Source organism: Triturus cristatus, chromosome 11 (genome assembly GCF_964204655.1).
Source record: "Triturus cristatus chromosome 11, aTriCri1.1, whole genome shotgun sequence".
Classification (NCBI taxonomy): Eukaryota; Metazoa; Chordata; class Amphibia; order Caudata; family Salamandridae; genus Triturus; species Triturus cristatus.
This window is the reverse complement of record NC_140594.1, coordinates 722,974,666-722,990,440: the sequence shown is the minus strand read 5'-3', so window position 1 is coordinate 722,990,440 and position 15,775 is coordinate 722,974,666.

Below are 15,775 nucleotides of genomic sequence, written 5' to 3'. Positions count from 1 at the left end.
ACTGCTGCAGTAGGTGCTACTTTTCTTTTAATATTGCAACAAAGGGTGGGAATAGCTCGAGGGTCCCAGAGCCCGCAAACAACTCCTTACTCTGCCTGTCTTTAAATTGTAGGTCTCTAAGCAAACATAGACGGAAAATCTGTGAGCTATTAGCTGACCAAGAGCCAGTAGGGCTGTTTTTATTTGAAACCCGGCTGCATGGACAGTCAGCTCCAGATATTCTGGAGGCATTACCTGAGGGATATGCTACTTTGAGAATAGATAGACCTGGACAGAGAGGTAGGGGGTTAGCTGTGATTTTTAAATAGGATTACCAGGTTAAAATTACTGAATTGCCAATTTTGGGGTGTGAAGCAGCGTTTTTTATCGTGTCCTTAAACAGTTATTGTTCAGTGGCTGGACTCCTAATTTATAGGCCCCGGGCCTAGCTAGAGCTTTTATTAACGCTTTGGCAGAGATATTACCTCCTTATGCTCCGTTACTCAACTTTTGTAGTTCTAGGTGACATGAATTTACATTTTGGCAACAAGGGTAGTCAAGAAATCTATGAGCTTACAACTGGATTGCTGGCCGTAGGACTGGAGCAGTTAGTTTGTGCCCCTATGCACATTAGGGGTCACACCATAGACAATATCTTTTCTAATAGTACTCTACCTCCTGTGCCTATGGCATGGTCTGATCATTCGATTCTTTCTTTTAAGATCAGGAACCCTGTGAAAGCCTCTGGCCAGCCGAAACAGCTTTCTGAGTCAAAATAGCCCCGGTAATGGTCCCAACTAACTCGCACACCTTTCGAGCCAAATTGACACTGAGCACTCCGGAATTGAAGGCTTACCCTCAGATAGCTAGCAAATACATTTCTTATTGGTTTAAGGAGGCAGTTGACTCTGTAACACCTTTGAAACTATGTAACAGTTTCCGCTCTAACCCTTCAGCGGGATGGCTCTCAGAGGAGTTAGCAATGCTTAAAACATAATGTAAGCGTCTTGAACGCTGCTGGAGGAGGAATTATCAACCGGTGAACAAGTTAAAATATCTTGAAGTGCTAAAACAGTACCACAAACAAAATAGGAGAACAAATCAGGATTTCTATGCTCATAAAACTGAATCTGCTAAGAACACCCCCAAAGACATATTTTGTATTGTCTAAGAACTTACCTCCTTGGAGCGAGTTATAGAAGTATAGAAGTGATGCTGGCATCTACGGAGTATTGTAATAAAATAGCCAGTTTTTTTGTGGAAAAAATCGATAAGATCAATGCCACTTTCCCAGAAGATAGCAGGAATTCAAAATTATTTTACCCAAAGAGTGAAAAATCTCATGAGGGAATGTTCACCTTCCAACCAGCCAAAAGAGATATATTACAGCTTATGTCAGAAGTAAAATCAGGCTCTCCCATGGATACTATCCCTCCAAACATGTTGCTACGAGGGAAAGAAGCTATTGCACCAGTGCTTACAAACTTGCTGAACTCATCTTTTAGCTCTGGGCAAGTCCCAAGCCACTGAAAACATGCGATGGTGGTTCCTTTACTGAGGAAACCATCCTTGGACCCTGCGCTCCCAGAAAATTTGAGACCAGTATTATTGCTACCTTTCTTAGCTAAAATAGCAGAGACATTTCTCAACTTCCAACTGACCAAGTTTATGGAAGAAAACCAGGTACTCAATGAAGCTCAGTCAGGATTCGGAGCTCTATATAGTACTGAATCTGCCTTAATGGCAGTGGATGAAGATAGGACAGCAGCGCTGATCCTGTTGAATCTAAGAGCAGCTTTTGATACAGTATCCCACAGTCTTCTCCTAGAGCGGTTGTGGGATGCTGGTATCAGAGGCTGCACTTGGGAATGGATCAAGCATTTCCTACAGGACAGATCCTTTCAAGTCCTTCAACTGCCCTTGAAGTCAGAAATCCGACCTTTGTTACAAGGGGTGACACGAGGCTCTCCCCTTAGCCCATTGTTATTTAACGTTTACATGCACCCACTAGCGGACACAGTCCTAAAACATGGGGTGAAGCTGGTGTCCTATGCTGACGACACTCAGCTGATCATCACTATAGAAAAGAGGGATGTTGAGGCTGTGCCTAAATTTAAAGCTTGCTTAATTGATCTGGCCAACTGGATGAATCTCAGTTGCCTCCAACTCAATACAGGAAAAACTGACATTATGGTAGTTGGTAAGCAACCTTCCATCTGGTCTCACATTTGGTGGCTGGTAGAATTAGGTCCGAGCCCGGTTTCCAAACCTAAGATTAAAAACTTAGGAGTATGGGTTGATAACACACTTTCTTTTGCGGAACAGATATCCGCTTTGGCTGGCACCTGTTTTGGCCTACTGAGGAAGTTACGGAAAATCTTAGATCTTTTACCTCTGGTAGCAAAAAAGACCATCATTCAGGTTGATTACATCTCACTTGGTTTACTGCAACATTCTGTACTTAGGGGTCACCAAAAGAGGTATAAGAATGTTGCAGAGAGTTCAGAATGCGGCAGCCCGGAAACCATTGAACATCCCAAGGCGAGCCCCGGTGGGAATTGTCCTTAGGGAACTACAAAGGTTGCCGGAGCAGGACAGAGTGACTTTTAAAGCTATGTGCTTCTGCCATAGGATTCTGAACGAGAAAGGATCTAGCTATCTTTGCCTTCTACTCACTCCCTACAGACCTATTCGGAATCTTAGGTCTGCGGGCACTGGAAAGTTGACAGTGCCAAAAATTCAAACGGCACACTTAGGAGGTAGATCCCTTGGCTACGTAGCAGCTAAACCTTGGAACCAACTACCGCTGGATCTTAGGATGCAGCCCTCATTCCGCAGGAAACTCAAAACATGGTGGTTCTTTAGGTCATCCCAGGTAGACTGGTGTTAAGATAACCTTTATTTGGGATAGGGGCCTACTTTACAAAGAGGAAGAATTCCTAGCACGGGACACTCCATTGGAGTAACCAGGCACTTTATAAACTTTTGATCTAATCTAATCTAATCTCATCTAATCTATTTTCCTCTTTCTATATGTGCTCCATTCTGCAGCACATATAGATAGAGGAAAATGCCTCACAGGATTGTTTCTGTGCAGCAAGATACCCCTGCCTACACAAAAACAATCTTGTTTATAATGCAGGCACCCTGCATTAGGGGTGGGCGGAATTTGCGAAATTCACTTTCGCAAATTATCGCGAAAATGTTAAAAATCTCCGCAAACACGGAGATATCGCGAAGATGCGGCTGTTTTTTCCCGCCCGCTTGCGGTATGTTCTGCATGGTCGCGGCTAGCCAACTTACCCGTGCGGTTGCTCGCGGGCGCGGCCATCTTGTTTTCACTTGTCTCGCAGTGCATGATCGGGAGAAGAAAGACGTGATCGCGCGACAAATGATGTTACTATGGGCGCGAACTGTCGCAAGACAGCGCAAATGGCTACCAACAATCCAACATCTCGTGGAGAACGCGACCGGATCGGGAAAACTTGTCGGCGAACGAGGGGATTCAGGTAAGGCGATCGCGCGCACGCCAGAATGTATTATTTTACAGCGCGACCAAGCAAAGATTTTCTGGTAAAATGCGGATTGCGGAAATTTGACATTTTCGCGCTCTCCGCAGAACGCGAAAATTTCAAATTATTGCAATTTCCGCAAGCGGAACAGATTTTTAGCCCAGGCCTACCCTGCATTGATGCTAAGCAGCACATTGTGGCCAGACAACACAACATTGGGATTGCTGCAGCCTCATGGGACGCCCATGTGAGTGCCATGTATGCAGTGTCAGAGGCACATGACATGGGGGAGAGTGTGCTCGCCAAAGCCAACAGAAAGGCATGCCCAGTCACCACAAACTACTTGGACACAGTGAATTATGATAAGCATAATGATTACACAAATCACCACCACAAAAATGAGACTTCATTGGTGGACACAGAACAACGGATGACAATTTTAAAGTAATTAAAACCAGAAGGTACAGCGGGTGCGAACAGAATCCCCAATGCATTATTTAAAGGAGACGGGGAGAGGAGATGGCCTCATGGCTAGAGCGGTCAACCTCGACACTGGAGAACCGGCTTCGAGTCTCGGCAGGGATGCTCAACATCCTGTTATTCTGGGCAAATCACTTAATCTCCCCCTGCCTAACAAAAAATGGATGTGTCCGCCTGTAACGCAACTGGTGCTCATGTAAAGTGCTCTGATACCTTTGGGTCAAATTTGCACAGTCTAAAACTCCGGAGAAAAAAAAACTTACTGGGCCCATTACTTTGTACCACTTTTTAACAAGCTGTATTGTACTAATCGAATTCTAGATTCATGGAAGGGCAACATCTTCCAATCGATCTAAAGAGTGTAAACTCAGCCTTGCCAACCAATTGCATACTTATCACTTTAATCGACTTCGAAGCGAATCTCTATGCATCTTTTTTACTACAGCACTTAAAATCATGGGCAGATGAAAAAAAGCTTATTTCACAAATACAAATGGGGTTCAGGGCCGGCATGAGAATGTTAACAAATTTAACAGCATTAACTCTCTTCGTAGAGAAGGACAAATATAGAAATTGTCAGCTTTTTGCATGTGTCGTAGACCTCAAGTCAGCATTTGATCGAGTCCCTTGATGACGCTTAGGGTCAAATTGGAAGAATTGGGCAATCCAAGAAGCCTACAGAGGGCAATTATAGAACTACATACAGGAACCTGAGCCCCAGTCAAAATCAGAGATGGTAGCCATGTTAAAAACAAAATTGACATAAAGAACGTTCTTAAACAGGGATGCATCTTGGTGCCAAGTCTGTTTAACCTAAGTCTTGCAGATCTCGTAGGTCCCCCTCCACAAGACAGCAGCCTCCCACCAATCCTGGCTCAAGAGAAACTAGGATGCCTCCAATATGCAGACAATATTGTCCTATTGAGTCAAATGCCAGCAGGCCTGCAATGCAGTATGAATGCCCTAAAAAGTTACATGAACAAGCAAAAGCTAGAAATAAATTTGAATAAAACTAAAGTGGTTCGGCCAGTTCACTCCAAATTTAAGTCATACTCCTGGTTTTTGGAAGGGAAAAAGGTTGATTCAAAGGTTACATATGAATACCTAGAATTCAACGTGGAGCATCAAATTACTTTTAAACACCATTTAGCTGCAATTCAGGCCAAAGCACAGTCGTTACCTTATGGGTTTAAATTATTAAAGAAATAACTGAGCTGTCTGTCATATAGCCTTCTTCTCACAGTAATACCTGCTTAGTTAATGCCAACAGTGACCTTTTGCACGGAAATTATGCGGTGACATGAAACAGTCACTCCCAATAAGATCCAAAGGAATGAATACACATACAAAAATCAACCTCACCAGACCAGGTACCCTTAGAGTTCGGCTTGAAAAATCAATTATTTCAATGCAAGCAATGCAAGAGATCGAAGATCTGCACATAGCAAACTTCTACAAACTCCCAGGTTCAAAAAAGTCTGATGGGGCGGAAGAAGCTTTTTGTTAGGGATGGTTAAAACATGGAACTCGCTTCCAGCCCGCATAAAGAACAGCCCTTAGGTGTTATCCTTTAGGAAATCGCTAAAAACCTGTCTCTTCGCCAACTAACATGTTCATCTACAGTTTCCTCTGTAACCTTCCTGGATTCGCTGGTATCAGCGCCTAGATGCCCCTGGGCATTAGTGCACTATATAAGTGCACAAATCAAATCAAGAGTGCTTACATCAAACTGTGCTGGAGACTGCACACCTCGGAGAACAGCTCCATCAACAACTTATGCAGACTGGAAATCAAGGAGCAACAACACAGCAACCTAAAAGGCTCCTGGGGATACGTCCTTAACCAGGCCAAAAAGGATTTAGGTATGCAAGAAGCCTGGGGTGCAAGCATAGGAAAATCTGCATTTTATTGTGCAATAAATGCTTCATCTTGGATGTTGCACAAAGACGACATGCCTGGGCATTGATCAAGTCATACAACAATCTGCAAACTCAGAAGTATCTCAGTGCATTTTTCCACACCCTAAAGCATCAGTTCCTGGTATTTTGTTTTGGCATCATGGAGACCAAAAATCTCATCTCCACTTGGAAAGATCAGCCTCAACATCTAAAATGTCGACTTTGGGGATGAAGCAAGAGTTGCTAGTACATATTTTTTGTGTGTGTCTGGTGCCCCAGGTGCAAAGGAAAAAACATGTGAAACCAGCATTTATACATGTAAAATGTGCTCTTGTAGCCAATCAGTAATCACTTGGTTAAGTGGCACTTCACTTCCCCTAACCTGCAAAGGGGGTAGTATTTCTAAAACGGATCTTTAAGGAAATGGAACAAGCGAACAAACAATCTGCCTCTAAGGGGCAAATAAAGTGGTACGGTCAGTTCACATTGAAGACCATTGAACTCTATCTGTAAAGCACTCACACTTTATTTGCAATTTGAACTCCTCACCCACTCAATGTTGAATTGCTAGACTCTAGGTTTGCACGAGGCACCTGCACTTTAACTCGCGAAGAGAGCAAGATCAGGCGCAAAACATCTGCTGCCAGGTGGAAAAAGAATTGGCAAGGTCCACATGTTTATTTAAGGCCACGGGTTGATAGGTGCAATACAGGACTATGATAAACTCGCTGTTATACTTGTTTTCACTTTACTCACAATTGAATTTTAATGGCAGGACAAACTGCATAACAATGAGGTGCACTGCTTATAGAAAACATCCTTAGCGGAGGTCAGGGAAAAAGGTTTTTAGAGTCTTTCTTTTTGTATTTTAACCCCTTGGCTGCGGCAGGAATTCCGCCGCAGCGCTGGGGGGGGTTTGGGGGCAGCGCGGTGGCGCTGTGCTCATGACGGAGCCACTCCGTCATGAGTCACGGTTGAGCTGTGCTCATGACGGAGTGGTTCCGTCATGACTCCGCCCACTGCGCTAATCGCCCGCACAGGCGGGGAATTAGCGCCGCGTGGGCGGAGGGGCGGCCAACGGCCGCAGCATGACGGAACCACTCCGTCATGAGCACACGGCACCCGTGGCTCATGACGGAGTGGTTCCGTCATGAGCGGGGAAGGGGTTTTAAACAAATGTATTAGTTATGTTTTTTATAGGTATGCAATGGTTTTAACTAACTATGCAAATAAATTTGACTTTGACTCATTGCACACTAGCACAAGGAAAAACAGAAATGCTCCGCATAATGTAAAATACAGTGCACTCCTGCCCTTTCCCAAGCATGCAGCGCAGCAGTGTGGGTTGCTGTGCTGCGCTGCGTGATTTCTTGATAAATGTGCTCCTATTACTATCTAGGCAAAGATTTCACCACATTAATATGAGTTTAAATTCTGAATTCAGCCATCAGTGTCATCATTTGTACTTACTTTTGAAACACATTTTTTGTTTTGTTAAAATCAGCGAATTGTGGAGGAGAGAACGGATTACACTACAAGTTTGGTATATCCATAAATATGCAAAAGTGCAGGGGTTGCAGAATTACCTAATGCCAGTGACCCTGCACAGAGATTATCATCCCTCTCCCACAGTCCGCTGGACAGAAATTACACCTTCTTGCCGATAAATCCTTTACCAAACATCCCTTCACCTTTGTTCGGAGTTCTTTGCATGCTACAAAGTCACACTTAGTGGGTGACATATACGGATCGCATGAGGCAAAGGGATCATCATTTTTGTGACGGCCAAAGAGGAAAAGAACTTTCAAGGGACAGTGACGGTTATTCAAGATATCAAGCTTTTGGCAATCCAAATGCCCAAGAATGGGTATGCTCAAATAACGAACTACTGTAATTTCAGAGGAACTCAAACCCACTCATGTTTTCGTGATTAAAGTATTCAACAATGATCCACTAAAAGTTGTGCAATGTACTTTGGGGCAGATTTACAAGCCCCGTACGCCACATTTGCGCCGCCGTTGCGTCACTTTTGTGATGCAGCGGCGGCGCAAAGCTAGCGCCGTGCTGTAGGGTATTTACAACGTGGCGCATCTAGGGAGATGCGTCGCATTGTAAAGCCCTGCGCCACATGTGGGCATTCCGGCGCAGGGACGCCTCCTAAAAGTGGCTGAGTGAAATCTACAAGATTTCACTCAGTCACTTTTACAGCCATGCTGCGTCAAAACCCTGCGCCTGCTTGAAGCAGGCGTAAGGATTGACGCAGCATGTTAGGCATAGGGGCACCCCGAACTTGCGACGCGACTCCATGCGTCACCTTTACGGCAGCAGATGCGTCACGCATCTGTCTATTCTTGCCCCATGGTGCACCGCATTGTAAATGCGGCGCATCCATGGTGGCGCAAGACGTGTCTGCCGTGACGCAAAATAACTGGCGCATCCCTGCTGATATGCAGGGATGCGCCAGTTATTGTAAATCTGCCCCTTTGTCTTTTGGTGCTCAGAAAACAACTATATATTTTTTTAAACCGATTCAGTACATAGCTGCCCCTAGTCTTGTTTCACTTTTAAATCGCCCTCAACCGACTTATTAATTATTTTATAAATATAGGCCATGCCTGACTCTAATGCCTCTTCAAATCGTGCACAAATACAATGACATAAAAAAAAACACTCTCATTTTATTGTTTAACAACTACCGAAGTGTTGTGGCAAAACAATTGAACTCGGATAGCTTGTGATGGCAAAAGTCAAAGTTAGGACTAACTGTTCTAAGGTTTATGAAGCAAGACAACACAAACGGAAGAAAATGTCTGCTTTTTTCTCAGTCTCCAAAATGTTGCTGTCCAATCATGGCATGCAGATGTTCTACCAAGAACATAAACTCTCAAAACCAAACAAAATGTGATTATTCTGCCTTAGAGCCTACATATCCATGAGAATTTTAGGCAGTCATTATTCAAATATTTGAGCTAAGACCCTGGTCCAAGGACCTTGAGGAATACTGCCCAGGATTGGTAACTCAGATTGCAAGACTCACATCATAAACACTGTTGCATACATTATGCTATGGTAAAATGTACTGATAAAGTGGAATTTTATCTAACACTGGATATGCCGGTGAACCATAGAAGATTTTTAACATATTTTCGACTGAATATGTTCCCGCAGCTTGTAGCAGGATGGCATAGGCTACAAGACCTTCCTGTTTGTTCCTGTGATGAGTCTCCTGCACTGGACGCTTTACACATCGTGCTAATTTGCCCTAAATCGGCTAATTTGCATCCAAAGTATATACGCCCATTATTTGCACATCTGAATTTTAATCAAGCGAGATCCACCCTTTTATATCTAAAATGTTTAAATAATGTTACCGTTTGCTGGTATGTGTCTATATTTTTAATAGCTGTGTATTATTCTTCTGCTTGAGACTGAATCGTATAGCACTCACTTAATGATATTAACTGATGTTCTCAATATTTTTATATGATTGTTTTTATTGTACTTTTATGATTGTCAAAGTCAATCGAATAAAGTAATTGTTGATTGATTGATTTATTGACTCTAGTGCCTCTTCAAATCGTGCACAAATATAATAACATAAAAAATCACATACATTTTATTGTTCAACAATTACCGAAGTGTTGTGGCAAAACAATTGAACTCGAATAGGTTGTGATAGCAAAAGTCAAAGTTAGGACTAAGCGTTCTAAGGTTTATGAAGGTAAGACAACACAAACGGAAGAAATGTCTGTTTTTTTCTCAGTCTACAAAATGTTGCTGTCTAATCATGGCATGCAGATGTTCAACCAAGAAAATAAACTCGCCAAACCAAACAAAATGTGATTATTCTGCCTCAGAGCCTATATACCCATGAGAATTTTAGGCAGTCACTATTCAAATATTTGAGGCCAAGACCCTGGTCCCTGGACCTTGAGGGATTCCGCCCAGGATTGGTAACTTATTCCACACTCTAACTGGTTTCGGAACCCCTCAAAGGTTTCAGTTCCTTCTACAGTATTCATTTTTGTTGAAGTTCTATTCCTGTTTGTGTTCTGAGGGCTAGTTTGAGACTTGGTAGGGAACAGATGTCTACCCTCTGCTCTGTCGTCATACCACACCACTCTTACTTTCAGCGGCAAATTCTCACCTACAGTGTTTGGGGCCATAATAACCCTATCAAGTGCCACTCCATTCTCCGTGAACTATCCCTTCTCTATGTGGATATATGGCTCCTTCAGGAAACCTACCTACTACAATTAAACCACTCTCACATGAAGACCCCTCTCACCTGAAATCATGGAATTGCCCGGATCAATATTTCTCCTCAGGTCATAAGAGAACAGCTGGGGTGGGAATCCCAACACATTGCCACTGTCCTCTAGAGGTAAAGGGGACCCTCTGAGATACTGGTGGAAGGTAGATGGCCATACACGACTTTCTTAAGGGGCAACCCCTCACTATACCCTCGGCCTACAGCCTTAACCACCAGAAAGAACCCTTCCTCACAGATATCATTCACACTCTCGCAGCCTGGTCAAATGCACCTCTGATTATTAGGGGTGATTACAATCTCATCCCTTGGCTGATACCAATCATACCAGGAGGAGCGGCTCAATAGTCCTATCAACTGCAAGCTATTATTGAAGGAGATGGGACTGGTACATCGGGCTATTCTTATTTTTCGGGGGCTCACAAATCATATTCTAGTCTTGACTATGTATTTTTAAGATAGGAGACTGCTTTCTTATTTGACAGAATATACACAACACCTCCTCACACTTTCTGACCAGGGTCCAGTCTCCTGTATTCTGACTGACATTGGCTACCGGGAAGCCAGAACTACAGGAACATGATGAATTCAAAACCACCAACTGTAAGACCTGTGACAGTCACAAATGTAAAAAAGGGTAGTGAGGACTACCTCTTCCATAAAGACACTGGAGAAGTGAGCATGGCCACCCTTTGGGAAGTCCTAGAGGTGCCCTTTGTGTACTTTTATGGCAGAAGCTGCCCACTTTCTAGAGCTCAGAGAGGAGTTGCACCTCAAATCAGGTGTAGAACTGGAAGAACTTGAGTTAAATAAAAAAACATACACACTCCCCAAAATTGTGGAGGAAAATAATTGATGCTCTGGGACAACTTGGGTCCTGGAAACCAACAAGTCAGCATATCTCGTAACGCAATGCAAAAATAAATACTATGATCATGGTAACATATTAGGCAAACAGCTAGCAAACCTACTACGAGCCCATCGTGCCAAAGCTGCCATGCCAGAGATCAAGCCCACAGGTACGCAAGTCACACCAGGATACAGGGAGAAGGCAACATGTTTTCATACTTTCTACATACAACTATATGAAAAAGAACCAACAGACCCCCAAGAATGGTCAAGATATCTCACTGAGGCCCAATTGCCAAAGTTGATCGACTTGGAAAGGGAGTCCGTCCAGAGATTTAGACCTGCCACGGCCGCATCGACAGCGATTAATTAAATTAATCCAGATAATATTGATTTACTCTCATGCCATCGCCACGCTGTGACTCTGGATCCACGGTAACCCTTGAGTTACTTTTGTTCTCAGACCTGTGAAAACTGCTTGATTACATACAGAGGCTATTCATTCAAAGGGAATTAATTAACCATTGGCTACAACCAGGAATCTTCACTGAACTGCAATAAGAAGACTGATTCCTATTCCACCTCTGGCACCTTTTACAGTGCCTTGGTCCCCAGAATTCCCGTCCTGAAGAGACCCCATACCACAAAAGGGTTGAAACATCATCGACGACTACAAAGGGAGAGCCCCAGCAAACTAGAAAAGTTTTCTAGGAACAAACTATTGTATCAGATATCCAAAGGGCTTCACTTAAATTCCAATAACCAATCGCTTCCTTCTTTATTAGCACCACAAATATTGCACTGTTTTGGTTATGGTCACTTCACTGGGGTCACAAAGTCACGCCTACATATGAAAATGTATATAGTGTGAATACACATAACAATTTATTTATATATCTTTTTACTTTTAAAATACTGTCTATGCAAAATAAATAACACTCACTTTGGCAGAAGTGGGTGTAGCAAAATTATTGTTGTCTGTGGGTTGTCTTCTCCTGAGACATATGCTTTTTCAGTCATACTACCTAAGTGATATACGGATTGATTTTTTATTGTATGCTGTTTCTGTTTAAATCATGCAAGAAATCAAAACCCTTGCATAAAAGTTTATTAATTAGATTAAATGAGTTCCTTGTGAACACAGTTTCTGTTTGTCTGGTGTATCCTTAGCATGGATAAACTGTAACATATGGCACAAGGTGAGGAGAAAGCTTTTACTAAACATTGGGGCTGGCTGCTGAAATATTTCGTTAGAGACTTCAAGGAACTATCTTGCCCAAAGTGACTTCAAGCCCTGGAATTGCTACAGCCCTCTGGGATAGAAGACTATTATGAAACAGTTCACAGAAGGCACAAAGATTTATGGTGCCTGGCCATGGTCACAGAAGACACCTATGGGGACGAGCCCTAGGACATACTCATATTTTTTATTGATCTGGGACTCTTTTTGAGACGGCTGAGGGTGGGAGCGAAGGGTTCTTTGGGCTCGTCTCTTGTTCACTACAGGGCTAGATGAACCTATTGTTATTGTATTATAGCTTGATGAACAAGGAACACAATATCAATAAAAACATTTAAAATGATAAGGCACAGGTAGGGTGATGTGCCCAGTTGAAGCTTAAAAGAGTTTGAAGGAGGTGCAGAGGGCGAACTGATTTAATGTCATGTGGATTCAGAAGAACTCAATGGCTTTGCAACTATTATTATTAATGAGTATGCTTATATTAAAGATGGGCAGGAGGAGCTCAGTTTTGGTGAGCATTCTTTCAGTGGTTTTGAGTGACATTATGAGGTTAGGGAGGTGGTTATTTAGTTGTTATCTTTGCTACATCAGGCAAGTTGAAGGAATGTTTTGAACGGTGGATTATGTTGTTTCCATTTTTTTCTTTTTGCCTTTAGGATGTGTTGCAAGACTGTGCCTGGTAGTGTTTTCCATATAGATTATCAGACATTCACTATGGGGCTGAATGTTCAAGGAGGTCCCTAGACCTCACTGGGAGGTGGCGATCCAGGCTGGGATGGGAGATTCCGACAGTATATGGGATAACATGGATAAGTGAAAGTATAGTCTATCCCTTTTTACTTTGATTATAAGAGGCCTAGGCTCTGCAGTTAAATTACATATAGTTATTGCCTACCTTAAATTGAGAGGAGTACATATAGCATGCCTTCAATAAACACACCTAACAGGGACAGAGGTTACACATTTACAGGGCAAATGGAGGGAAAAATATTGGCGACTGAATACTCTGTGTTCGTACAAGCAGCTCTGATTTGGATCAGCTCCAGAGTCCCCTTCTCTGCCACACACACAGGGTAGATCGGGAGGGTAGGTGGGCACCGGTGTCTGGTAGATTGGAAGGGCAAAAGGTCTTGCTGGGTAGCATCTATGCTTACAACCAGGACCACCTTGTATTCCTCTACTTCTTTTCTCCACAGTTGATCCAATAGGTATATGGCCAGTTTCTGCTGTCCAGTGTCTCTAACTGTGGCAGTGATTTGAGACTTGACCAGTCCGTGAACACAGTGCTGGTACCCTGGTCCAACAGACATCATTACCCACAAGATCACAAATGTGGGCAAGGATAGTCGATAAGGTCAATGCAGTAGGGACCACCCCGAGAACAAAAAAGGATATCATGAAGTGATGGCATGACTTGAAGAGGGTTGTGAAAGAGAAGAGGAGCAAGAACCTTGAGCTGGCTCAAAGGACTGGCGGTGGCCCTCCCATTACACCCAAAACATTCACTGCATGGGAGGAGAAGGTGCTTGCCATACTGCATCCAGAGCGTCTCACAGGAATAGCGGGGGAGTGAAGGCTGGTAAGTACAAACAAATGTAGACCATCACACAGCTATGTACTGTCCAGCTGAACTACAAAGCTACATCTCAGAGGTCCAACTATATCCATATGCACCACAATATCCAACACATGTCCCACAGATGTAACATTTACTCCATCTGAATCACCCCAAAGGTAGACAACATTTACAGGGTTGTATGTGTCAAGGCAAACAGCAGTACAACTCCCACCATCCCCCCTGTCACACCCCTGCGCAGGATGTAGCATTCCCTCCCACCGAGGAGCAGTTGGAAGCAACTGTAAGGTTCACCCTCACCTAACAGATAGGTAGCCATCTTCCCAGGGAGGGCTGTTTGGGGGTGGGAGGCCAGCAACACAACTCCCACCATGCCCCCTGTCCCACCCCTAAGCAGGATGGAGCCCCCCCGAAGCATGTGGCAGAGATTGCATTGCTCACATCAAACTAACAGGTAGGTAGCCATCTTAACAGGGAGGGCTCTTTGGGGGTGGGAAGACTGCACTACAACTCCCACCATGCCACCTGTCCCACACCTGAGCAGGATGGAGCACTCCACACCCAGAATCATTTGGAAGCCGTTGTCTCACTACAAACTAACTAACAGGTAGGTAGACCTCATCCCTGGGAGGGCTGTTTGGGGGTGGGAGGCCTGCACAACTCACACCAGGCCCCCTGACCCACCCTGAGAAGGATGGAGCACTCCCCCCCCCCACCCAGAAGCATTTGCCAGCCATTGAAAGGTTCACACTCACCTAACAGATAGGTAGCTATTTTCCCAGGGAGGGCTGTTTGGGGGGTGGGAGGCCAGCAACACAACTCACACCATGCCCCCTGTCCCACCCCTGAGCAGGATGGAGCCCCTCCCCCCAGAAGCATGTGACAGAGATAGCATTGCTCATATCAAACTAACAGGTCGGTAGCCATCTTACCAGGAAGGGGTGATTGGGGAAGACTGCACTTCAACTTCCACCATGCCCGCTGTCCCACTCCTGAGCAGGATGGAGCACCCCCAAAGCATTTGGATGCCATTGTCTCACTACAAACTAACTAACAGATAGGTAGCCATCTTCCCAGGGAGGGCTGTTTGGGGGTGGGAGGCCAGCAACACAACTCCCACGATGCCCCCTGTCCCACCCCTGAGCAGGATGGAGCACCCCTCCGAAGCATGTGGCAGAGATTGCATTGCTCACATCAAACTAACAGGTAGGTAGCTATCTTAACAGGGAGGGGTGTTTGGGGGTCGGAAGACTGCACTACAATTCCCACCATGCCCCCTATGCCACACCTGAGCAGGATGGACCACTCCACACCCAGAATCATTTGGAAGCCATTGTCTCACTACAAACTAACTAACAGGTAGGTAGACCCCTTCCCTGGGAGGGCTGTTTGGGGGTGGGAGCCATGCACAACAACTCCCACCAGGCCCCCTGACCCACCCCTGAGAAGGAAGGAGCACTCCCCCCACCCAGAAGAATTTGCCAGCCACTGAATTGTTCACACTCACCTAACAGATAGGTAGCTATTTTCCCAGGGCTGTTTGGGGGGTGGGAGTCCAGCAACACAACTCCCACCATGCCCCCAGTCCCACCCCTGAGCAGGATAGAGCACCCCCCCATAAGCAAGTGGCAGAGATAGCATTGCTCACATCAAACTAACAGGTAGGTAGCCATCTTAACAGGGAGGGGTGTTTGGGGTGGGAAGACTGCACTACAACTCCCACCATGCCCCCTGTCCCACACCTGAGCAGGATCGAGCACCCCCCTAAAGCATTTGGATGCCATTGTCTCACTACAAACTAACTGACAGATAGGTAGCCATCTTCCCAGGGAGGGCTGTTTGGGGGTGGAGGCCAGCAACACAACTCCCACGATGCCCCCGTCCCACCCCTGAGCAGGATGGAGCATCCCCCCGAAGCATGTGGCAGAGATTGCATTGCTCACATCAAACTAACAGGTAGGTAGCCAT